The sequence below is a fragment of the Chiloscyllium plagiosum genome, unplaced genomic scaffold, assembly GCF_037043375.1.
Source record: "Chiloscyllium plagiosum isolate Xiang-an unplaced genomic scaffold, Cpla_swu_hap1 HiC_scaffold_30, whole genome shotgun sequence".
NCBI classification, from domain to species: Eukaryota; Metazoa; Chordata; class Chondrichthyes; order Orectolobiformes; family Hemiscylliidae; genus Chiloscyllium; species Chiloscyllium plagiosum.
In genome coordinates this window covers 25,047,545-25,074,907 of record NW_028270168.1, presented here as the reverse complement: position 1 = coordinate 25,074,907, position 27,363 = coordinate 25,047,545, and the positions used below count along the sequence as shown (strand labels likewise).

The 27,363-nt window shown below is 40.9% G+C and overlaps 1 protein-coding gene across 6 annotated transcripts in view; it reads right to left on the bottom strand.

The window, feature by feature from the left end:
- col8a2 (collagen, type VIII, alpha 2) overlaps nucleotides 1–27,146 on the bottom strand; it is a 180,027-nt gene extending 152,881 nt beyond the window's left edge. For 4 of the 6 annotated variants that reach the window (XM_087976822.1, XM_043717629.2, XM_043717628.2 and 1 more), the window contains exon 1: nucleotides 26,911–27,146. The gene's annotated coding sequence lies outside the window, so the exon portion shown is untranslated. Of the gene's footprint in view, nucleotides 1–26,478; nucleotides 26,538–26,910 lie in introns of all 6 variants that reach the window. The other 2 variants (XM_087976823.1, XM_087976824.1) reach the window with 1 other exon arrangement.
- Nucleotides 27,147–27,363: the final 217 nt, after the last annotated feature.

The window sequence follows — 27,363 nt, the reverse complement described above, 5'->3', positions numbered from 1 at the left end:
GATAAATATTCAGGTTGCTTGGTTTGAGAGGTCATCCTCTTCCTCCCACATTTGAGAAAACTCAGATCTCGTTGCAGGACCTCGAAGTGAGAGCAACAGATACGGTGAGAAATCTTTCCAGGTATTATCTGACTTTGATGCAGCATACCTGGGAAGGTAATGGTAATATCACTGAACTAATAAGCCAGGGACCAAGGCTAATCTTCTGGAAATATAAGGCAGCTGGGATTAGTTTAGTTTGGGATTATATTTGGCATGGACTGGTTGGACCAAAGAGTCTGTTTCCATGCTATACAACTCTCTGACAGTATGGGTTCAAATCCCATAAGGTAGATGGTGAAATTTGAATTCAACAATAAAGTTTCGAATTGAAAATTAGTCGAATGGTGACCACGTAATGATTGTCAAAAAATCAATCTTCATCACAAAAGTCCTTTAGGAAAGGAAATCTGCCAATCTTAGCTGGATTGGCCTACACATGATTCTAGACCCATGGGTGCATGTTTGAGTCTTAACTATCTTCCTAAATGGCTTAGCCAGTCAATTCAAGGGCAGTTAGGGATGGAAAATGAATATTGGCCTTGCCAGGGATGCCTACAACCCATGAAAGAATGAAAAAAGAATCCAAGTGCTAGATACTGACTTGCAACCCTGTGTCAAGGTCCCTTTAATTAGAAATTTATCCTATGATAGAATAGGCAACCCTACCACATTGGTAGGGAAAGTCAAAGACAAGATGCTAATACCATGGGGATCAGTGGAAGAAGGTCAACAAAATTGCTGCTTCAGAATTCAGATTCATGACGTGCAAATAGTACTCATCATTTTGGCAGGGACTAAGTTCAGAAATTTTAACTCAATGTCCCAGAATAATTTCCCTTTTATATTTGTGCAGGAAAGTTCCACACCTCTACTCAGAACTTCCTTGTAATGGGGTAACAAAATTCAGGAAAATAATGATCATGTATTTGTTGGTATGAGCAGATTTATATGACTACAGAGAGATATTTAGCAGAAAACCAGTCACGAGGTTGAAGAATATTTTGTTCCTGGGTGAACATTTCAAGACAGGCCTGTAATCTGTTGCCGATGGAAAGAGAATGAAGATTATTGTCAACTAATCTTAGACCTTTGAGGTAGTTTGGAGGAGACATAAATAACTGAATGAGTTCCAGTGTTTCTATTGACTTCCGTTCAAAGTAAAGCAAGTACTGACAGTGTTCAGATGGCGTACTATTGGGTTATGTATGACAGTGTTCAGTTCCATCTCAACTTGAACATAGGTATTCATTCCAGTGCTTATTTGGGAAACAAGTCAATTAGACAACTACAAAGGAAGTAGAATGTAAATGTACAAATTGGATTCAAATTCTTATAGCCATGAATTTTAATGTACTTTTAAACATTTATTTGAAAGAAAGGCTTAGATTTCTATCGCGCCTGACCTCGGGACACCTCAAAGCAGTTTACAGCCAACAGAGTGTTCTTGAAGGGTCATTGCTGTTGTAAGGTAGGAAAACATAGTAGCCAGTTTGCACACAGAAAGATTTTACAATCAACCAATGTGATGACCATCAGATAATCAGCCTTCATGTTGTCAGTTAAGGGAGAAATATTGGCCAAGACACTTTGAACGGAAGTCAACAGAAATACTGGCACTCATTCAGTTATTTATGTCTCCTCCAAACTAACTCAAAGGTCTAAGATTAGTTGACAATAATCTTCATTCTCTTTCCATTGACAACAGATTACAGCCTGTCCAGATATGTTCACCCAGGAACAAAATATTCTTCAACCACATGACTGGCTTTCTGCTAAATATCTCTCCCCTTCCACTGTAGTCACACAAATCTACTCATAACAACAAATCCATGATCATTATTTTCCTGAAATCAGCTACCACATTACAGGGAAGTTCTGAGTAGAGGTATGGAACTTTCCTGCATTAGTGCAATCAATTATTTCTTGATAAGGCAACCATTAATTTCTCTGCTTGTTTTTAGATTTATAAGTCAGGTTTACAATGTTCTCCCTGATTTTATTTGGATAGTACAGTTGGATATTTTATGCTCACCTTGAGTGGTTAAAGGAAAAGGTTAAGGGTTTTGTGTCTGATCCAAAGTGACAGCATATCTGACAATGCAGCACTCAGTCAATATCAGCCCCTTTTGTGATTTTTCTGTTCTGCCTCAGAGATGAAATTGTCGCCAACTGAACCACAAAAGACACAAACACATCCAAAGCAACATGTGGCATTCTTTTCTCAGGATTCAAAGAATTACTTACTTCCTTTCCCTCTTACATAGTCGTGTCAAGGATAAAAGTGATTTATTTTAAGAAAGACCTTGCTTTGTAAATACAGGTGAATTGAACAGTTTAATTTTATTGGGACTGTCAGGCATGGAACCAAATCCCACACAGGAAGAAACTGGCACTCCAAGTAAGTTTCCATAACAGTATAAAACCACCTTTGTCTTTTCAATCTTTATGTTTACCAAAACTATGGAGATGCTGCTGAGATCAGAGGCAAGTACCTGCTGGCAAATTGGAAGTCTGGCTGGGTATGATTATTCATTTAACATAATGAGAAACAAATGAAGTAAAAAACTGATTGATGAGCATCAGTGTGGTTTACACTAAATGGCAGAAATAGCACAATCCAAAATTCCTTTCCTTCTCTTCCATATTGTAAAAAATAACAATATAAATGTTTAAACAACATTTCAAAGCAATGGGATGTGTTTTTCAGTTCAGAATTAGAATTTTAAAAAATCATGAGGTAAACATTTGAAGTTGGCTAAAATCAGAAACTCTATGTATTTAAGCTGGAAAGCACATTTTAAAAGTTTTGAAGACAAGCATTCCTTTCGCTACTTAGATAAGAAAGGGAATGCAGTGAATTTTGGAGAATGCTATTAGTTTGTAGGATTTTGTGCAATCAATTCTTTCTTGATAAGGCAACCATTAACTTCTCTGCTTGTTTTTTAGATTTATGGATCAGGTTCACAATGTTCTCATGTATGGACTGCACTTTCACTTTGTTCATTGAGTATTCTTCTAATATATTCAAAATCATAAATATTAATTATTTCTTAAAACTGTATTTGCTGCTCTTCACTTTCTCTTCATCCTATAAATCAAGTTTGGTTTTCTTTAACCTTTTGATCATCCCTACTTTTTCCATCTTTCCTGCTTTTCACCTTTCATACTTTTTTTGCCAATATGAAAGTGGGTATAAAGTTTGTATCTGCTACTGATATTCAAATTTGTGTTGAGATAAAGTTTTCACATGATAGAATTTGGGCTAAGCACTGAATTGGAAATGGTAATAGCCTCCCATGGCACGACGATTTCAGATGGCTTGTGTTTCTAGTTTCAAAATGATAATAATTTTTTAATTATAAAAGAAAAAGTACTGTAGGAGCTGGAGAACTGGAATAAAACCAAAAGGATTATGGAGAATCCAAGAAATTAACAGTTCAAGTCCAATGACTCTTCTGTGGAACTGAGGAGGGCTGAGAAAGTGAGTGTTTCTGGATTGTTGAAAAGTGTTGGGGGGCAGTGGTCAAATGAATCAAAACAGATGTTCAGAGAAAGGTTAGAGGTGAGGGAGATCAGAGTTCAAAGGTGACATAGATCAAATAGGAGATGAAGTGTTAATAGTTGCACTGAGAAAGCATTTTTTTATTCACATGTGGGATATGGGTATCACTGGCTGGCCAGCATTTTCTTGCCCACCCTTGTTGTCCTTAAGAAAGTAATGGTGAGCTGTCGGCTTAAATCACTACAGTCCACAAGCTGTAGGTTGGCCCACAATGCCATTCGGGAAGGAATTCAGGATTTTGACCTCGCAACATTGAAGGAAAAAGCAATATTAGGGAGGCAATGGCTAGTGGTATTATCGATGGACCATTAATCCAGAGATCCAGATAAAGTTCTGGGGATCAGTGTTTGAATCCCACCATGGCAATGGTGGAATTTGAATTCAGTAAAAATCTGGAATTAAGAATCTAATAATGACCACAAAACCATTGTTGATTGTTGGGAAAAGCGCATCCAGTTCACTAAAGACCTTTAGGGAAGGAAATTAAGGACAATCTAAAGAGGTTTTAAAAATATATTAAAGACGAAAGGGTAACTAGGGAGAGAATAGGGCCCCTCAAAGATCAGCATGGCTGCCTTTGTGTGGAGCCACAGAAAATGAGGGACATACTAAATGAATATTTTGCATCAGTATTTAGTGTGGAAAAGGATATGGAAGATATAGACTGTAGGGAAATAGATGGTGACATCTTACAAAATGTCCAGATTACAGAGGAGGAAGTGCTGGATGTCTTGAAATGGTTAGAGGTGGATAAATCCCTGATCAGGTGTACCCGAGAACTCTGTGGGAAGCTAGAGAAGTGATTGCTGGGCCTCTTGCTGAGATATTTGTTTCATCGATAGTCACAGGTGAGGTGCCGGAAGACTGGAGGTTGGCAAACGTGGTGCCACTGTTTAAGAAGGGCGGTAAAGACAAGCCAGGGAACTATAGACCAGTTAGGCTGACCTCGGTGGTGGGCAAGTTGTTGGAGAGAATCCTGAGGGACAGGATGTACATGTATTTGGAAAGGCAAGGACTGATTCGGGATAGTCAACATGGCTTTGTGCGTATGAAATCATGTCTCACAAACTTGATTGAGTTTTTTGAAGAAGTAACAAAGAAGATTGATGAGAGCAATAGATGTGATCTATATGGACTTCAATAAGGCGTTCGACAAGGTTCCCCATGGGAGACTGATTGGCAAGGTTAGATCTCATGGAATACAGGGAGAACTAGCCATTTAGATATAGAACTGGTTCAAAGGTAGAAGACAGAGGGTGGTGGTGGAGGGTTGTTTTTCAGACTGGAGGCCTGTGGCCAGTGAAGTGCCACAAGGATCGGTGCTGGGTCCTCTACTTTTTGTCATTTATATAAATGATTTGGATGTGAGCATAAGAGGTACAGTTAGTAAGTTTTCAGATGACACCAAAATTGGAGGTGTAGTGGACAGCGAAGAGGGTTACCTCAGATTACAACAGGATCTGGACCAGATGGGCCAATGGGCTGAGAAGTGGCAGATGGAGTTTAATTCAGATAAATGCGAGGTGCTGCATTTTGGGAAAGCAAATCTTAGCAGGACTTATACACTTAATGGTAAGGTCCTGGGGAATGTTGCTGAACAAAGAGACCTTGGAGTGCAGGTTCATAGCTCCTTGAAAGTGGAGTCACAGGTAGATAGGATAGTGAAGAAGGCATTTCGTATGCTTTTGTTTATTGGTCAGAGTATTGAGTACAGGAGTTGGGAGATCATGTTGCATCTGTACAGGACATTGGTTAGGCCACTGTTTGAATATTGTGTGCAGTTCTGGTCTCCTTCCTATCAGAAAGATGTTGTGAAACTTGAAAGGGTTCAGAAAAGATTTACAAGGATGTTGCCAGGTTGGAGGATTTGAGCTATAGGGAGAGGCTGAACAGGCTGGGGCTGTTTTCCCTGGAGCGTCGGAGGCTAAGGGGTGACCTTATAGAGGTTTACAAAATTATGAGGGGCATGGATAGGATAAATAGAAAAAGTCTTTTCTCTGGGATCGGGGAGTCCAGAACTAGAGGGCATAGGTTTAGGGTGAGAGGGGAAAGATATAAAAGTGGCAACTTTTTCACGCAGAGGGTGGTACGTGTATGGAATGAGCTGCCAGAGGATGTGGTGGACGCTGGTACAATTGCAACATTTAAGGCAATAGGAAGGGTTTGGAGGGATATAAGCCGGGTGCTGGCAGGTGGGACTAGATTGGGTTGGGACACCTGGTCAGCGTGTATAGGTTGGACCAAAGGGGCTGTATCCATGCTGTACAACTCTATGACTCTATGCTGTCCTTACCTGGTCTGACTTACATGTGACTCCAGACCCACAGCAATGTTGTTGACTCTTAACTGCCTTCTGGGTAATAAATGCTGGCTTAGCCAGCAACGTCCTCAATCTGTGAATGAATTATTTAAAATTCCAAATCAAGAAGGTGAGTGTCTTAGAGGGAAACTTGCAGGTGGTGCTGATCCCATGTATCAGCTGCGTTTGCCCTTCGAGGTGGAAGCATTCATGGGTTTTGCAAGATGCTGTCTAAAGATCTTTGGAGAAATTTGGAATGCATCTTGTCGACAGTACACGCTGTTGCTATTGATCATTGATGGTGGAGGGAGTGGATGGTTGTGGGATGTGATGCTAATCAAATAGGCTGCTTTGTCCTGGATGGTGGCAACTTTCTTGAGTGTTGTTGGAATTGCATCCTTCCAAGCAAGTGAGAAGCATTCCATCACACTCCTGACTTGTGCCTTGAAGATGGTGGAATCAGTGATATCAGCATTGAATGTCAAAGGGCGGTAGTTGCGTTGTCTCTCATTGGAGATGTTTATAGCCTAGCATTTGTATGGTTCAGAGTAGGCATTAAAAGGAATATAAAGCTCAGCTCTAGCTGAAAACCAAAACATTAAAACAAGATACAGACAGTAGGGGAAAATATAAACACATAGCAAAATGGAGGACAGTGTTCATGGTCTGAAATAGTTGAACTCATATCAGAAACAGAAATAGTAAGGAAACTCAACAAGTCTGGCAGCAACTTTGCAAAAACAATGGAGTTATCTTTGAGTCCAGGGAGTCACTCCACAGCTGCTGCGAGACCCCCTGAGATTGTCCAGCATTTTCTGATTTTGTTTCAGATTTCCAACATCTCAATTCCTTGTTTTATTTATTGTAGTTGAACCCAATAGTTGTGTCCATATTGGCTGTAAAGTGCCCAAGCTGAATATGAGGTACCGTACCTTCAACTCACGTTGGGTTTTGCTACACTGTATGAGAGCAGATCGACAAGGCCAGCATTTATTGCCCATCTTCAATTGCTCTTTAGAAGGTGTAATTTGCTGGCCTATTTTAGCAGGCAGTTAGCAGTCAACCACATTGATGTAGACCTGGTTCACATATAAGTCAAACAGAATAAGAGCTATTGATTTCCTTCCCTGAAGAAATTCTAGGAAGCAAATAGGTTTTTTTACAACAATCCCATAGTTTCAATAGACAAGCATTTTATCCCAGATTTATTTCACTACCTGAATTTAAATTTCCTAGTTGTGGTGGGATTTGAACTCGCATCTTGGGATCATTGGTCAAGGTCTCTGGCGAAATAACCAGCCTAGTAACAGGATTACTACTCTATTGTACCATATCAATCAAAGCAGCACAAAGGTGATTGGAAGCTTTAGAGTCAAGAGAAGTATGTTAATCTTTTGCATGAAAAATGGCAACATGACCATTGACGTTTCTTCTTAAAAGAATCCACGACCCTGCAAGGTTCAGAAACAGTTGTCTTTGTCTGTTTTCAGCTTATATAAGGTTGGATGTCAACTGAATTCTCATCTATCTGCTGCTGGAACAGGAATAGATTTTCATCAAATGTCAATTGCTTATATTTTATTCACTCATGGATTGAGCGCATCACTTTGCATGTCCCTAGTTTCCTTTGTGAGGTGGTGGAACGTTGACTTTTTGAATAGGCACAGTCCATTTGTTGTCTGCACATCCATAATGTCATTAGGGTCAGATTTCTAGGATTTTGATCCAGTGAAATGGAAGGAACAATGATATATTTCCAAGTCAAGCTGGTGAGTGGCTTGGAGGGGGACTTGCAGCTCATGTGTTCCCATGGTTTTGCATCCTTTGGCCTTCTGGTTGACAAGTTTTTGTGAGTTTGAAAGAAACTGTCTAAGGAGACTTATTTAATTTCTGTAATGTGTATTGCATTTCTGCAGTGGAGCTTGTATATGATAGCGAGTATCAGTGGTTAGAGGAACTGAATATTTGTTGATGTGGTGCCAATCAAGTGGGCTGTGTTGCCCCACTTCTTTTAAGTAAGATTAATTTATGTAGACTACAAATTAATCTCAAACCAAGCATTATATGGTTCACATCTCTTATTTTGTTTGAAAAGAAACCTGCAGATTCTGAAAAATCATAAGATCATTAACACAGAAAAAGACTGTTCAGCTGATCGTGCTGATGGCTAGACAGAATTCTTTCTCGGTTCTCTGCCTGGAGGTATGTCTGACCCATAGTGCCAAAGCGTCCACCATGGGCAGTGCAAAAAAAAACAGATTATTCATTTTTCATTTCAGTAGTTCATTGCAAACCACTGAAGTTAAAGTACTACAGATTGTAAACACCATTGTGATAGCATAGCTGATTATTATGACTGATACTCACATAAAGATGTGCAAAATCAGAGGCAACTTTCAGAGTCATTACATCCCTCAATGAAACTAATTTAAGGCTGCACCCAAGCATCTTTCTTCTTGAATATTACCATCAAAGGGTCAGCATCATAGAGAACTAAATTCACCCATCACTGTCACAAGTCTACATGAGGACGATTCCCAGATGGATCAACTATTGATTTTTTAAGGCTGCAGTAGAGATAAGCTCATATTAGTTTTTCATCTTTGCTCTGTAGCAATAAAAGAAAGTATTGTGTTTATGTCGCATTTTTCATAATCTCAGGACATCCCAAAGTGCTTACAGCCAATGTGAAACTGTAGGACATGTGGTAATGCTCAATTAATGGCTAAGATAGGCCAGAGAAGCCAACAAAAGAGGTGCAACATTTTGTTGCTATTGACAACTGGCAGCAATACATCCAGCTTTACTTTACTGCAGACAAGTGAATCAAAAATTTAATCTAGCAGATGTTGGAAATCTGAAACAGAAAATGAAAATACTGGGAAAAAAACTAATCACTGATCTGTAGAGAAAGATTAACAGGACTGAAATTCTGATGGAGCATAATGATTGAAATTGTAACTTTTCACTTTGCTTGGTTGTGTGGTTAAGATTATTTGGAGCTGTCTCGTCTCCCAAACATGTACTGCTAAAAACCATGGTCTTTTATTTACAAGCACTCTTCATTTATATTGAACAGCAGACATACCATTGTGTGTGCACAAAACTAGAACTGCTGCCTCTTTCCCATTTGCTCCAATCTGTCATGTGACTCTGACATAATTTTTACTTCATTATTCTGTACTTTTCTTATGTTAACCTATTATCCTACACTTCTCCACTGTAGATACCATACTTGCTGAGCATTACCTGTACAGTACTAAGTAAGTGAAGCGATGTTTTTTCAGGTCTGTCGTGTCAACAACACATGGTTACACAGAAATAATGTCTTGCAGACGAGTACATGATGTTCAATAGAAAGATTAGGGGAAATTTTCAACTGGGTGTTCTGGGGGTTTGAAATCAGTGTACGGTGATACATGGTGGCATGAGGTGCTTAGTGCAAATTGTGCTATGCGTGATTTCCTTCCCATTTTAACTTAATGGACATCATTATATTAGTTTGCCATGTAAGCTGAACTTCAACACACTCTCCCAGCTGGCAAGGCTCCCTGCAAGAAATTGGAAAGACTGCCACTTCTATGTTGTCGCTGTATTATAACTGATTAAGCATTTCTGGGCAACCAGCCCTCAGTAATAGATATGTATGGTCCTGTTAATCTTAACAAAACAGTTAATATGAACAATATATTACAACATCAATCAACACTTAAAATGACCCATGAAGAGGTTGATTACTGAATCACAAAATTAAGAGAAACTATATGGATCAGTTAGGACTCTATTCACTGGAGAATGAGGGGGGATCTCATAGAAACCTATGAAATTTTGACAGGACTGGATGGGGTATACACAGGAAGGACATTCCTGATGACTGGGAAGTCAAGAACCTAAGGATATTTAGGACTGAGATGAGGAGAAATTTCTTCAAACAAAGAGCAGTGAGCATATAGAATGCTCTGCCACAGAACGTGGTGAAGGCCAAAACATGAAATGTTTTCAAGAAGGAGATAAATTTAGTTTGAAGGGCTAAAAAGATCAAAGGAAATGGAACGAAAGTGAGAACAGGATACTGAGTTGGATGATCAGCCATGATCATATTGAATGATTGATCAAGCCCAAAGGGTCAAATGGCCTCCTTCTATTCCTAGTTTCTGTATTTGCTACAGTTTTCAGGGCAGTGCTGTGCCTGAGAGCTGGGATAAATCTGTTACAGCCAGTTGTGGGATTCTGGATGCATTGTAGGCCCATCCAATAACTAATTTATTGTCATCGCTCCTGTCTTATTAACAGATGATAGGTTACAATAAAGATCCAATAGGAAGGCTGTTGGGTCTTCAGTATCAGTTGTACCATCTGATTCAGATGGGACTGCATTGACCTGAAAGGACATTATCACAAACAGAACCCTTACAATGAAGTGAGTGTGATGCAGATTGTGAGTAACAATGGTGTGCCTGTGTATTGAAGTACTCAGTTGTGTTTTTTTCTTACCGAAAGTATTTATTGTGAAGAAAATTGCAAAAGAAGAAAATTCTGTATTTAACATTTTGATGTGAGTTATATTTTAGTCATGGGAAAGAATTAAAACCATTTTGTTTATTTTCTGACATAAACTTTACATTTCTTCCTTTCAAAGAAAGAAATTATGGCAGAGGACCGTGTCCATTATGATATTTTCCTCTGGAATCAAAGGGAGTGTGAGCTAATGTATATATTCTGTAGTGCCTCAAGCAAGATATACATTTTCTGATCTCTCATGTTTTCATTGTTTGTTCATGGAAAAGGATATGGCTTGATTCAATTTCTCACGTGTAAGAAATCTTTCATGTCTCAAAGTGAGAATGTTGAATTATTAGACTTCTTGCCAAGACATTAATTGCAACTGTTAGGCGGGGTGGCTGCTCATTCAGTGTCAAAGTTTCCAATCCGTATAATTGTTTAGACTGTAGAAATCATTTCCTGGAAAGCTGAAATTTTAGCTGATAACATCTTGAGCAAAGAAATGCTGAGTATGAAAAAGGCTATCATGCCCAGAGATTTTTCGGTGGAGGTTAACATACCACCATTGTGGACAAAAGGCCAACTCCATTTTGACAGAAGGGCTCAAAGCAGCAATTGGCCAATTAATACGGCACTACTGGGCTCCTGTCCATTGGGTAAAACAGTTTCCATCAGCCACTAGCAACAATTAATGGACTAGCAGCTCAGCAGCATCACCACCATAGTGGTCACATAACGGAGTTGCAACACCATGGAAAGAGTGCTTCAAAGTCATGGTATTCTTGCAGAAATCAGAATGGGGAAATCAGGAAGAATACTTATTCTGGAGTCAAAATATTTATGCTGTTTCTCTCTCCACAGATGCTGCCAGACCATAGTTCCTTGAAAGTGGAGTTGCAGGTCGATAGGGTGGTGAAGAAAGTGTTTGACATATTTGCCTTCATTGGTCAGAACATTGAATATAAGAGATGAAACATCATGTTACAGCTATACAGTATAGGGCATTGGTGAGGCCTCTTTAGAATACTGCAAACAATTCTGGTCTCTCTCTTCTTTCGGAAAGATTTTGTTAAACTTGAGAGGAAGGATTTACAAGGATGTTGCTGGAACTGGAGGGTTTGAGTTATGGGGAGAGGCTAAATAGGCTGGGGCTTTTTTCCCTGAAGTGTTTATAAAATCATGAGGGGGCATATCACCAAGGTCTTTTTCCCAAGGTGAGGGACAGGTTTAAGGTGAGAGGGAAAGATTTAAAAACAACTTGAGGGGCAACTTTTTCACACGGTGAGTGTGCGTGTATGGAATGAGCTGCCAGAGGAAGTGGTGGAAACAGATATAATTACAACATGTAAAAGTTATCTGGATAAGTACATGAATAGGAAGGGTTTAGAGAGACATGGGCCAAATGCTGGCAAATGGGACTAGGTCAGTTTGAGATGTCTGATCAGTGCGGACGAGTTGGACTGAAGGGTCTGTTTCTGTGCTGTATGACTCTATGACTAGGGGAGTTCCTCCTGAATTCTCTTTTTTTATTATTTCCAACATCCACAGTACTTTGGGAAGGAGGGAGACTATGCATCATGTGCTGGTGGATGGGGATCCCACATACATACCTCGGAGCATCATTAAGAAGCATCATCCTCCAGGAACCCGATGAGAGGCCACCATTTACTCCAATGGACTGGGAAAATTCAGTCATAGATTTCTTTTTAAAAATTAATATGCCCACATCAAGTCGAAATGCCCTAAAGTTTGTTCATTCACATTGTCACATCAGTTGGCAGTGTTCATAAATACAACACTTGGAAGACCTTGGTTACATGCGTTGTCTCACTGCAGTGCTTTCAATATTCAACACTGTTAGTCATTATGACTATTTCTGTAGTGAATACATAAGAAATTATATCGCATTATTTATGGCTTAACTTCAAAAGGGTCAATCCATTTTGTGAGGCCACCTTTGAACTCAATGTATAACAAAGTCATGTTTATGTAGTATGGCAAATACATCTCAATTTTTTATTCTAACATTGACCACACTAAGCTCTTCGGAATCATTTATAACATTTTTCCTCCGACAGAACTTTCCAACTGGAGTCTAAAAGAGCAATGGTGATCAATGACTCAATAACTTGCCAAAATAGATAAAAGCAATAATCTCAGCCAAAAGATAATCATAAAATGTCCTTCTTTTCACTGTTCAGTTCACATATGTTTATGTTTAGTTCACGGAATTCATGGCTCCTGCTGAAGATTGAAGAGACATCTACAGATGGGTGTTGTTTTAACAAGAGAACACATTCCAAGAATGAAACTGTACACAAAAAGTTTTGTTCGCTGAGGTATTAGTTGTACTACTTATTATCCTGAGTATTGTTGATCAGTATAAGAGATGGAAAGATTTTGCTACCAAGACTAATACCTAGATCTCAAAAAAATAATGTGCTGCATTGGAGACAGGTTACGATGAACCCTTCACTAGCTTCAAATAATAATCTGGTGTTCCAGCCATTTTTAAACAGAGAAGTACTTCCAACTAACTCATCAGTCCATTGTTTTCCATCCCCTGAAAGTCAGCTGCTACCAAAACCTCAGATGATAAAAGATACACCTGACTGGACTACTGGAAATGTCAATATTTATAGTTTTTAAAGGACAATATCCAATCAATAATATATTTCTTAAGCTAGTTACAACTGATAAGCAAATCATAAATAGGACTTAAATAATTTTGTTTAATTTTCTGGATACTAAAATTATTAGGAGAAAGATGGGTTTTTTTTGTTTTTGCTAATAGAGTAGAAGACCCATGCAAGTACAGAGTACCTCTGTTAAAGACTATATACCTCTCCTTTTGAAGTTTTGATTTTTAAAATACTTAATTGTGAGAACTATTGGAAATAGAACTGTGAAAAAGCAAACTGCTCAGAAATATGAATCAAATTGGGAGAACAAACAAACCCCCTTGGAGGTGTGGTTGGGTGGGGTGGGGTGGGGAGTGGGGGTGGGTGGGGGGTTGGTAACACAATGCGACAAGTAATCCACCACAGCACAGATCCATCACAACCTATTACACTCTCCAAAAGATATCAAGATGTGCACACATTACAGGACACTGATTGCATGGGTCCCATGTATGGGCTGAACCAAAAGGATCTATCAGCAGTACACACTGGAACTAATATCTCGGGGTGGTACAAAGAGTTTTAAATGACTAAAAGTAAAGCTTTTTTCTCTCTCATATATATGTGTGATATACAGATACGCTCTCCTCTCAAATGAACTGATCCTGGTTCCCATGAAAACAACCATACAGAAGATGCAACACAAACTGAGAACTTTAAAATAATTGCAACATTCACTGCTGCTGACTGTATTCAGGAAACCAATAACCACCCTTGGTCTCAGGCTAATAAGTTATGACTCAAGGATACCCAAATGATTCAAAATGTATATTCTTATATCTTTGCACTGTACAGAAATCCCTTTTAATTTTGTACATTTATATTCATGTTTTGACCCAAGTGATGACATGAAGCCTGGATACATGAAACTTTTTCTTTCTTAGGGTTAGCAAGCAATCAAATTGCGCATTCTTTCACTCAAGTCTAAGTGAGAAGCTTTTTATTGCTAACACTAAGAAACAGGAATTGAACTAACTTAAACCTTTGTTGTGATTTACTGAGGAGGGTAACAGAGGGGAGCCAGGTCACCCTTTCTCATTTGGTTATCATACATACCTTGACAATGTTCCATTGTACAGTAAAGACACTATACAGTAAGACATGACAGATGAAATTATTACAACTGAATCTCAATTAATCAGTTGCCTGTCATTTTAAATGGTGTAAACAATTCTCCTATATAATTTTTTGAGGAATGTGTTTTATTTCAACAATCCACTGACTTTCAAACAGAAATTTTACCATCTCACTGAGGTAGTCTGATAATTGATGAGTCAAATCACTCTATAAATCATCATTGAAAACAAGTGTTTAAATGATTTGTGTATGAAGATGGGGACTAGCTGTCAAACCAGGTGTTGGCTTGACACCCTTGAGGAGATAGAGAAAGAAAGTGGAAGCCAGATACTAAGTTGGAAAAGGTGAATTTGTAACACCTCAAATATATCAAAATGCCAAAGGAATGAGGCTGTGCATAGAGAAGGTTTCTACTAAGGTGTTTTAACAATGATGGATTAATTTATTCTGTTTGCTTTTCTTTGAAAATTCTGAAGCTTAAATCCTGTGAGGATAAACTAAAAGTACTAATGAAAGCAGTGCAGTACTAAAGTCCAACAGTTATGATTCCTGCTTTTTAGTCCAATTGAATTTGCAGACCATGCATTTAACCATTGAAATGCTATCTGACTCTAACAGTAAAATGGACTATCAAATTTTCACTCCCATCATCTGGTTTACATACCGGGGACAATTCATGGACTAAAACTGCTATATTTTACTTATTCATGGGATGTGACCATTACTGACTGGGGCCAGCTTTTATTTTCTCAGGTTGATAAGCAATCAATTTTCCTTTTCTGCAATAAAATCTTTCAATTGGCTTCTTAATTTTTGAAACAGTAAACTGCATTTAATTTAAGAGTGATAGCATTGCTTGTTATGAAGAAGTAAAAATATTTGTTGCTACTAACTGAGGGAATTAAGAAGAGGGGAATCAATTCACACATCACATGTTTATAAAAACAAAAGGAGCTCCATCAGTACATTCAAAAATATTAATGAAAATATTGGAATGGGGGAATTAAGTTGTTAATTCAAAAGCTATTTAAAAAAAGGGACTGCAAAACTTCATCCATAATATTACAGTGACAAAATGTCCACTTTTGGTTTTAATTCTTTCAGAGAACAGGATGAGTTCTTTTTATGAAAAAAAATAAATACTTTGACCTTGGAAACAAACTAAAATGGGTAGCTAGGAACTTAGAGGTGGAATCCTACTCAAAAGCCAGGAAATAAACTACAAAATGAGTACCAAAATATCTCAAGATGGAAACTGAGGGTACTAAAGCCGATAAAATTAAAACTGACTCAGTTGAGACAACACAAGAATTCTAACAGAAGAGGAAAGGGAATTTAGGAATGAGGGAGTGAGAGAGAGGAAAGGAGAGAGGGAATTCATGGGAAAGAAAGGGGCAAAGGACAGTGAGTGACACTATTAGCAGTGGTTTCATGGTCATCATTAGTTCCAGATTTTTAGATTAGATTCTCTACAGTGTGGAAACAGGCCCTTCAGCCCAACAAATCCATACCGACCCTCGAAGAGTAACCCACCATGACCTATTCCACTACTAACGCACCTATCACAATGGGCAATTTAGCATGGCCAATTCACCTAAGCCGCACATCTTTTGGATTGTGGGAGGAAACCGGAGCACCCGGAGGAAACCCACACTGATACGGGGAGAATGTGCAAACTCCACGCAGACAGTTGCCCGAGGCTGGATTCGAACCTGGGTCCCTGGCGCTGATAGGCAGAAGTGCTAACCACTGAGCCGCCATGCCGCCCCCTCCAATTTTTATTGGATCCAAACTCCACCATCTATTATGTAGTAACCTGGCCGACCAGAACATTACTGGGGTCTCTGGATTAATAGTTTAGTGATATTACCACTAGGCCATTGCCTCCCCATTTCTCTCTAGATTTGTAATCAGTCCCGCTTACACCATAAGACCTAACTCCCAAATTAGACAGGGTTATTGCCTGGAATATGCAGTCTCTACAGAATGTCAGTGGTCCAATTTTAATGTGGAATTGGCAACACTACTGATGTTAGTGGAATGGTAAGTTCTCCAACCCATTTTGAGACCATTCTTGCCATCTGTTAATAGCAGCTCACAGAGCTCAAAACTGACATCAGAGTGCTGGTGAAACTGAACAGCTGTTTCCCAAATGGCAGAAAAATCAACACTAAGCTCATTAATGCAGCTTGTATAATGTGCTTAAATAATATCCCTGGATTTCTCCACCTATTTGAGCAGGATGCATCTGCACTGTTTCAACAGTGGTAATGTTTAGCTTGGTCACTCAGAATCATGGTGCCAACTGCTGTCTGCACTCATTGTCACAGTCACAGTGAATATGGGTGCATTAGGTCCCCACCTGACAGTCTCCTATTTGTTATGATCCTGAGTAAGGGGGATGAACTGGCTCCTCTTCTTTATTCAACACTCTCCCCCAGTTGGTCACAACAAAGTTAATTTAAACAGGGATCTCTTCCCGCATAGATATCTTTTCCCAGCTCATACATATTTATATTTTAAACAAAGTCAATTCAATTAACTTTTCTTGCTTAAAGAAAGAGTGAGTTTATCCACTACTACAATGTGATAAAACAAAATGAAACATGACACATGTACATATGAGCTAGAAATGAGAAGCAAGTCTGAAATGTAAAAATTAAAAGGAGTATACAAATCAGTTTTTGGCTTGTCTGCAATGAATTGATTGCGAATGATGAGTTGAGTGATTCTAGTAGTTCTGACTTTGTTAGTTGTTTGTGCAGCTGTTTGGGATTATTGGTTCTGCAGCTGAAAGAGGCTTGTCCAGTTTCCTTTGACAGTAGTTATCGCAGAGATTTTATTTCTTTGACCCACAGCTGCAGTGGTGTCTAGTGGAAGTTCTCGGTGGTGCACATTCACAGAGCAACTTACCACAATGGAACCTGAACCACAAGCTGTCACAATAACATGCCAGTGTGTATGACACAACTCAGCCAGGGGTAGCCTTTGAGCCCATTTCTTGTATATTCATGGAAGAGTAAAAAAAAAGTCTTTCACCCAGATCTGCCTTTCTTTCAATCATATCACAATGGCAGTCTGGGACACAGCCCACAGGAGATCACAGTTGAGTTTCTCAGAATGGAATCTCTTCTTTTGAAGTGTTGTTATCTGAAATTCCCTTGATACTCCTCTGGTGCAACATTCTATGATTCCTTTCAGGATTCAGTGTAAATCACACCACCTCCCATTAGGGATTTTAGGCAGACACTGAATGTATATTCTCAGCTTTTGTTTGGTTAATATGTCTTTCCATTAAGAAACACGTTTTGAACTTTAAAGTTCAGTCTATATCTGTAAGTAATTTGGGATGATGTTTTCCAGACAGTTGGAAAAATGGTTTTGCTATTTTAGTTAAATATCAATGACATGCTTAAATAGAAAAAAAGACTTTCCCGTTGCAAATTGAAGCAACTTTGGGTGAGATTTTCCAGGGAATGACAATCTCACGTAGATTACCAGGAGGTTCCAATCAGTGCTCCCTCAGAAATGTAGATCTGTACTTCTATTCTGGCAGGTCTTTTGTAATGTAGAACTGTTGAAGACAAGCAAACCACTCTCCCTTTGCAAAGCAGTCAGTGCTCGCATTCTGAAATGTAAAGGTCTGGACAGCTACTTTGACAGCTGCTGTCAAAAGGTAATTACATCGGGTAAGTGCAATGTTAGAAAGCTATGAGTGAAAGGGGGCATGGAAGCAATGGGTCTGGGGAGTAGTGTACCAGAGTGTTAGGTAAGTGATGTATTAGTTGGGTAGGGTGCCAGTTGTCAGGCTAGGTGCTAAGAGTAGGATACCAGGTGGATAGCGTGTAGAGTGGCAGTGGAATAGGGGCCTGCTGGGGAAGGAGTAGGTTATTATGGCTAGAATGCCATATAATTAGGTGGTAGAGTGCCAGGTACCAGATGGGTATGATGCTATGGAAAGGAGATAGGATGCTATGGGCTTATGGTGCCAGGGTGCACAGGGAGCAAATAAGTGAAGCAGTGTTTAGGGTAGATCATTGTGAGGTGGGAGAAATCCTGGCAGGAGACAGGGATTTGTCTATTTCCATATCTATGGAAAGTGAGGGGAGGTGGTTCAGATCAAGTGCCAGACACAGTGGGGGGTGACAAGTCAAGGCCTGTCTGGTCTGGTGGGATCGATCGAGCTGAGTCAGGTCCATCAGTCAGGCAGGTAACCAGGTCAGGTCGTGTGCAGAGTTGGGGGGGATTGAGGAGTTTCAAGTCCAGGGCTGAGGCCTCAAATCAGGTTTTAAACTTTGTATGAGATCTTGAGGGGATGTAGTTGGGTCTGTGTGTGAGTATGGGATATGTTAATTCAGAACTTAAACCAGGTATTTAGTAGTCTAAACCCTCCTGAGTAACTATTAACTTAATTTCATTGTGACCTTCTCCAGTCTTCAATGTAAATGGAGACTTTCAGAGGGTTCCAGCCGGAGAGGAATTGGCCAGCAAAATCTTCAATTTCCCTGGCAAATCTCTCAGAGTGCAATGCAATGTGCAATGTGGTCTCCATGTGCAATTCACTTCTGCATTGACATAACCACTGGCTGGCCATTCACTAAACTGGGCCAATATTCCAAACACTGTCCAGTCTTGACTTTGCTTTATGCACTCTTGAGACAGAGACACAGAGAGAAAATGAGAGAGAGAGAGAGAGAGAGAGAGAGAGCTGACGGACCTTTCTACAGATGTCAATGTTTCATGAATAGATTTGGACCAGTGTGGAAACATAGTGTCAGGAGAGTGTGGAAACAAGATATTTTCTTAACTTCTAAATAGCTTTCCTAGACTAAAAATGACAATTTTGAAACTTTATTGCTGGAACAGCACAGCAGGTCAGGCAGCATCCAGGGAACAGGAGATTCGACGTTTCGGGCACAGGCCCTTCTTCAGGAATGAGCAGAGAGTGTTCAGCAGGAGAAGATAAAAGGTAGGGAGGAGGGACTTGGAGGAGGGGCGTTGGAAATGTGATAGGTGGAAAGAGGTCAAGGTGAGGGTGATAGGTCGGAGTAGGATGGAGGCGGAGAGGTCAAGAAGAAGACTGCAGGTCAGGAAGGCGGTGCCGGGCTGGAGGGATTCGGCTGAGACAAGGTGGGGGGAGGGGGGAATGAAGAAACTGGTGAAGTCCAAGTTCATCCCCTGTGGTTGGAGGGTTCCCAGTCGGAAGATAAGACGCTCCTCCTCCGACCGTCGCGTTGTTGTGGTTTGGCGGTGGATGAGTCCAATGACCTGCATATCCTCGGTGGAGTGGGAGGGGGAGTTGAAATGCTGTGCTACAGGGTGGTTGGGTTGGTTCGTCCGGGTGGCCCAGAGGTGCTCTCTGAATCGCTCCGCAAGTAGGCGGCCTGTCTCCCCAATATAGAGGAGGCCACACTGGCTGCAGCAGATGCAGTAGATGATGTGGGTGGAGGTGCAGGTGAATCTGTGGCGGATATGGAAGTTTCCTTTGGGGCCTTGGAGAGATGTGAGGGGGGAGGTGTGGGCGCAAGTGTTGCACCTCCTGCGGTTGCAAGGGAAGGTGCCGGGAGTGGAGGTTGGGTCGGTGGGGGGTGTGGATCTGACAAGGGAGTCGCGGAGGGAGTGGTCTCTACGGAAAGCTGATAGGGGAGGGGAGGGAAATATATCCTTGGTGCTGGGGTCTGTTTGGAGGTGGCGGAAGTGACGGCGGATGATGCGCTGTACATGGAGATTGGTGGGGTGGTAGGTGAGGACCAGTGGGGTTCTGTCCTGGTGGCGGTTGGAGGGGCGGGGCTCAAGGGCGGAGGAGCGGGAAGTGGAGGAGATGCGGTGGAGGGCACCGTCGACCACGTCGGGGGGGAAATTGCGGTCCTTGAAGAAGGAGGCCATCTGTGTTGTACGTATTTTGAACTGGTCCTCCTGGGAGCAGATGCGGCGGAGACAAAGGAATTGGGAGAATGGGATGGCGTTTTTACAGGGGGCAGGATGGGAGGAGGTGTAGTCCAGGTAGCTGTGGGAGTCGGTTGGTTTGTAGTAGATGTCCGTGTTGATTCGGTCGCCTGAGATAGAAACAGAAAGGTCTAGGAAGGGGAGGGAGGAGTCCGAGACTGTCCAGGTGAATTTGAGGTCGGGGTGGAAGGTGTTAGTGTAGTGGATGAACTGTTCAACCTCCTCGTGGGAGCACGAGGTAGCGCCGATACAGTCATCAATGTAGCGAAGGAAAAGATGGGGGGTGGGGCCAGTGTAGTTGCGGAAGATGGATTGTTCCACATACCCTACGAAGAGGCAGGCATAGCTGGGGCCCATGCGGGTGCCCATGGCTACTCCTTTTGTTTGGAGAAAGTGGGAGGATTGGAAAGAAACGTTGTTCAGGGTGAGGACCAGTTCGGTCAGTCGAAGGAGGGTGTCGGTGGAAGGGTACTGGGTGGTACGGAGGGAAAGGAAGAAGCGGAGTGCTTTGAGTCCTTCGTGATGGGGATGGAGGTGTACAGGGACTGGATGTCCATGGTGAAGATGAGGCGTTGGGGACCGGGGAAGCGGAAATCCTGGAGGAGGTGGAGGGCGTGGGTGGTGTCACGAACGTAGGTGGGGAGTTCTTGGACTAATGGGGACAGGACCGTGTCGAGGTATGCCAAGATGAGTTCGGTTGGGCAGGAGCAGGCTGAGACGATGGGTCGTCCGGGGCAGTCAGGTTTGTGGATTTTGGGCAGGAGGTAGAAACGGGCGGTGCGGGGTTGTGGGACTATGAGGTTGGAGGCGGTGGATGGGAGGTCCCCTGAGGCGATGAGGTTATGGATGGTCTGGGAGATGATGGTTTGGTGGTGGGGGGTGGGGTCATGGTCAAGGGGACGGTAGGAGGAGGTATCTGCGAGCTGGCGTTTGGCCTCAGCGGTGTAAAGGTCATTGCGCCAAACTACTACTGCGCCTCCCTTGTCAGCTGGTTTGATGGTGAGGTTGGGGTTGGAACGGAGGGAGTGGAGGGCTGCGCGTTCCGAGGGTGAGAGGTTGGAGTGAGTGGGAGGGGTGTGGGAGTTCAGGTAGCGGTTAATATCGCGGTGGCAGTTTGCTATGAAGAGGTCGAGGGCAGGTAGGAGGCCAGCACGGGGTGTCCAGGTGGACGGGGTGTGTTGGAGGCGGGAGAAGGGGTCGTCAGAGGGTGGGCGAGAGTCTTGATTGAAGAAGAAGGCACGGAGGCGAAGGCGGCGGAAGAATTGTTCGATGTCACTCCGTGTATTGAATTCATTGACCCGAGAACGTGTGGGAATGAAGGTGAGACCTCTGCTGAGGACTGATCTTTCATCCTCAGAGAGGGGCAAGTCTGGAGGGATGGTGAACACACGGCAGGGCGTGGAGCTAGGACCTGGTGTGGGACTGGAGCTGGATGTGGGGGCGGGGTTAGGCCTGGGGGCGGGGACAGAGGTCGGCGTGGGGGCGGAGTTGGACATGGTGATGGAGACCGGCGGGGGGGGGCGGGGTAAAAATGACAATTTTCAAAGGAACCTTTCATATTTAGAAGTGAAACTTCAGTGGTAGGCTGTAGATTGCATTTAGTGATTTGTGACTTGATTGTTGGCATATTTAAAATTCACAATGCAAGGTGCAATCTCAATGAAATTAAACTGGAAATCATTTCATTGTTTTGGCTGGTAAGTTTAATACAACTAAATAGTTTGCAAGACCAAGAAAGTGCTTTTCCGAAGCGACCATATTACTGTGGATCTGAAGTAACATATTTGCCAGAATGGGCAAGGATGACAAAAATATTCCTCTCCTAGGAGTTTCATAGTAGTTATCCTTGAAGCTTACATTTTCTTCCAAGTTTATATTTCCCCCCCCACTGTGGTGGCATTTGAACTTATCTCCAAAACAATTGGCTGGGCCTCAGGAAAACTAGATCCAATATTATTGTGCAACCATCTCCTATTGCAGTAAGCTTATTCACTTACGATTTGTTTCAATTTCACTTCATGGCATGGTGGGCTAAACTTAATATGGTGGCCATTTGGGGGCATTGGGGATAATTCTGAGCTGTTTTTGAGAGGCCTGACTTAATTCTATGGCCACCTGACTGTGAACTGCCTGATGCCTGGGGTTTTATTGCTTGTAGGATTTCCTCCAAGAGCTGCAAACATATTTGACATCTGGTAGCACCTCAGTGCCAGCTTCACGACTGGGAGTGGGCACCACTTGTAGCACTGCAGCCAATCAAGACCAACAAGATAGAGGAAACTCTGGGGGCTAGGTGAGTGTTGTTGGGCATTCAGGACCCTCGGGTGTTTTTGGTGAGGGAAGAGCGTTGTTTACTTCAGCTGCCCTCTGTGATTGGCATGCCAGATTTGGAGAACCAGCTAGAGGCCTTGAGCTTTTGCCAGACAATTATCTCCACTTGGCAGAGGGCATCGCCCAGTGGTAAAAATACCAACAGCAGTAGGAAGACACCCTTAAGTGGCTCATAATTGGTTATTTAAGGGCTTCATTCTAAGTGGTATGGCCACCTTTCCTGCACCCAAGTGAGATTGGGAAGTTGACAAATTCCACTCTTCACCTGTTCTCCCATTTCTATTGTGCCCACCACTAAATCACACCCCACCTCCACCCCCATCCCTTCACAAGCCACATACACACACCTCTCAATGTCTTGATGCCTACTCCCATGGGCTGGATTACATTTTGCACATTATCTGTAAATTTATGTGACGAATCAGTCCATCTGATTTCTAATAGTCTCAAAAGGTGGTAAATAAACACAGTTCAAAACTGACCATTTTGTGGGTACCAAGAATGCTGCTATGGGAATCAAAATGATATCCACATTTTTATTATTTTTGCTTGTTGGAATCACATTCAAAGAAAGTATTTGTGATTTCAAAAGCTGAGCAAACATGCAAAACAAGCTTTTAGGATCACTAATTCTGCAAGCTAATGAAACAAGGATGTTTTGACTTTGAGGGAATAAATCATATTTTAATCAGTACAAGTATCCGTTTTTGTAACAGCACTGAACAGATTTTAGAGAAATGAAACAGGTGTCAGCATGTTGAAATACTTCATGTGAAGGGTTTGGTGTTTTTAACATGTGAAATATCTAATACAGATTGTGATACTAAGTCAGATTACATTTCAAATACTTGAAACCAACTTTTTTGTTGCACACAGTTCAGATATAATAATAACTTTAATTGCGAGCGGTTTGGAGATGCATTTTTAGAATGAAATTGCAACATACTCAAACCTCACATTTTCATTGGTATTTATGGAATGTGATAATGTGATGGGATATAATGCAAAATCAACACCTACAAAGATAAAACTAGGAATAACCGATACCACCTATTAATGCTGGTAGTAGCTGGTTCCTCATTTCACTATGTCTATGTCCTTCTGTAGATCCTATAGAATAATTCAAGCTGCATGTAAAAATTTATATTCGATGAGGGAAGAAAGGTTTGCTATTGGTTAAATGTATTCAAGCAATGAAACAGGACTGAAGCAGCAATCCGTGCAACGATCAAATTAAACCCATAAGTTAGCTCTGTACAAGGTATGATATTGGAAAGTAAGTATTGATCCCTAACATGTTTTGAAAGACTTGTGTTACTTCCAATACACACTCTAAAGAATATTTAACAGACTACTGCATTTCTTCAGCGGACATATTAGTATTAGATCTAAAAAAGTATGTCTTGCATGTTTATATGTTGAGCAAGTTGGACCTGCACCCATTAGTGTTTAGAAGAATAGGAAGTTGGAATGTTTTTGAACTGTTATTGGGAGGTTGGGCGTCAATGAGACAGAAAAAGTTTCCAGGGGACTTCATAGAGTTGATGCTGAGTTGATGTTTGCTCTCATGAGAATCTAGAACTAGGGGTATTGCTTAAAAATGAATGGGCCTCCCATCTAAAACTGAGATAAGGAGAAATTCCTTCACTCACAAGATTGCTAATCTGTGGAATTCTCTACCCCAGAGATCAGTGGTGGCTGGGTTTTAAATATATTCAAAGCTGAATTGGACACATTCTTAATTTATAAGGGACTCAAACAGCAGGCAAGTGGATTTAAGATGATAACCAGATCAGCCATGATTGAATTGAATGGCAGAGCAGAATGATCTACTCCTTCTCATTCTTGTGTTCTTATAGAGAAGCATGTCTCCCACTCTGTGTAATTAGGTTACACAATTGGGGTAGAATTTGCTGTTACAGTGAAACTCTGGGAGTTATGCCCATTCTATGCCAATTTTGCCAACCTTAATCTGCTCCCAGATTTTCTGTGCATCTAATAAGATTGAGTTGGGGCATTAAAGAAACTTAACGTGAGTACAATGTAATTGAAAATTGACCTTTGCTTCTGTAATATATCAGATGGTGCCAACATTGTCTCAACTGTCAAGTCTCTTTACAAAATATCATCAGTATAATTACTCGCTGCTACGAATTCTACTCATAATGTTCTTGTAGACACAAGACAAAAGAGTTGAATTGGCTCACTTGGCACTGCTTGTAGGAGGCAGTAAATGGACTATAATATGCTGAGACACACAGTACCATGTGACCCGATGTGCCTGGTCCACCCCTCATTCAGTGCAGTTATCCTGAGGGAATTTAGGTAGTGTACTCTGTGAAGTAGAGCTGCATGCATAGATTTTCACAGCCATGGCTGAATAAGCAGAACTCTTGCCTAAGTCATAAGTTTATGAATTTAAATTCCACTCCAGAGCATGGAGCACAAAATTAAACTGGTGTTCCAATGCAGCACTGAGGGAGTGTTGCACTGGCAATGGTGGAGCTGACTTTCAGGTGAAATGACCAGGAGGCAATCTGCCCTCCCTGGTGAACATCAAAAATCTCATGACGTGATTTCAAAGAAAGTAACAAGTTATTTTTGGTCTCCTGACCATTATCCCTCCTACCAATATCACTAAAACATGGCTGTGTGTGCAAAAGAACTGTACACTAACTGTTTACCTTGTTTCCATGTTACCAAAGTGAGCGCATTTCAAATACTTTTGTCATATGTTATGAAAACATTGTAGAAATGTAAGTCAATTTCTCACTCCCAAATAGCAATTAGCCATCTTGCTGCTTTTCATTTCACAACAATTTAACTGATCTTTTACCCAAAATCATTGAAAATGATGTTTAAATCTATGTTAAAAAGGCTTGTAAGGATACACACCCTGTTTGCTATTGAATTAAATACTTTAACTCTGAGCAAAAAGTTTTGTGTTCCAATTAAATGCGATCAGTCTGAAATGATAACTGTTTTTTCCATCCAAATATGATTCCATACCTGCTGAACATTTCCAATTTGTTCGATTTATGGTTCAGTTTTCAAGCATTCACAATTTTTTGATCAAAAGGCTTATCTACTTGCCTGCTGTGCATTCCAGGCACAACAACACTGTAAACAGTTTCAAATCCTTCATTGTGAAAAGTACAGACAGATATTTTAAGAGATTCACATGCTTCAAGTTTGGAGAATTAAATGCACACATGTTAAAAAGAAGGGTTTAAATGCTTTACCTGTACTGCTTTCAAATTTGAATTCCAACATTGGAATCACACCCATTTCAACAGAGCAGAAAATGAAAGAAATTGCGTGCAAATTGAATCTATTTTAAATCCACACTGAAGTAGAAAATTTGCAATGTATGCCCTTTTGGATAGGACAGGGTTCTGCTAATATGCATGGGGACTCTGTTTGAAGACCTCAAATAACTAGCTCTATGGTTTGAGCAAATTCAGGTACAGCACAAGAACAGGTGAAAGTGGCCACTATCTGTTCAACTTTTGCACCATAAATTATCGTTGTGATGTGACTGATTGGAAAGAAGCATTTAAAAGAACATTGCGCTTATATAGCACCTTTTGCAAACTCAGGGCATCACAAAGCACTCTCCAATCTTTGTTGTTATTTGAAGTGCACTCGCTATTGTAATGCAGGAAAAGGCTGGGGCCAATTTGTGTGCAGCAGATTCCACAGGCAGCAATGAGACAATAGCCAGATAATCTGTTTTTCATTTCAGTGATGTCCGTCAATGGACAAGGATTGGCCAGCACACTGGGGAGAACTCACTTGGTATTCTTTGAATGATGCAATGGGATCTTTTACATTCCCTGAGTGAGTCCTCTGTTTAAAGTATTATCCAAAAGACGGATTTTTGAGTGCAAATTCCAGGCCACAACATTCACTTATGTAGTGAATCTGATCCTTAACATATTCACCAATCTGACCTTTTCTAACCATCTGACTATTACAGCACGGATTCTGTTCAATTCAGTGAATAATATCTGAAACTACATTTGGGCAATACTTACATAAAGTGATTTCTTTGTTCAAAATGTATCTAGTGCCAGTGAAGTAGTCAGGACACCACCTGTTTTTAATAGGAACTTCTTTCAGTTGTATATGGCATCATTTCTACTATTGAAGTCTGTCCTAATAGGTATTTTAAACATTTGCTATGGTCAATTCCAGAACTGAAGTGGCATGAAATTAAGACATTTTGTGCTTATAAAACACATACACTGAATTTAGCACCATTTAAAATACTAAGACATTCTTTTAATTAGCTAAAAGCCACAAAACACCTCGTATAGTTTATTTCAATTCTGTTATGCTTTGCAAGTTCTATCCTATTCAAGTATAAAGGATTCTGTTTGTAAAAATGCAGAGATTTCTTTAGCTTAATGTACACATGTAATAAGAATCATATACAAAGTGAAAAGATGGAAACTAAAATTTCCTACCTTTGCTATTTGGCAGAACGTCAGTTAGAAAATAAGACCTAGTTTTCTTGTTCAGATGGTGGATTTTCTTCTGGATGCTCTACTCCATAAGTTTATATAACTAGACAGAGCACTTGCTCTTACGCAGTTTGCTACTTCAAGTTGCACAGCAGAGAGAGAGAGAGAGTCACTTGACAGCACGTTGTAAGGGTGCGTGTGTGTGTGTGAGTGAGAGTGGGCTATTTCACAAGCTGTTTAATGGGCTAGACTGAGATCAGCTTTGGTTTTTGAGCATGTTCCAGCTGAGAATTGTTTCTCAGGTTCTAAGATACAAAGGGCCGTGTTTGTGGGTTTGGGGGAGGGGAAAGAACTTTTGAGTTTTTTTTAAAGAAGCCATTTTCACATGCGTATTTTGTGGATATTTGCCACTGTGGTTGTGCAGCTGACCAAACTGCAACCTTTTACCTTTATGAT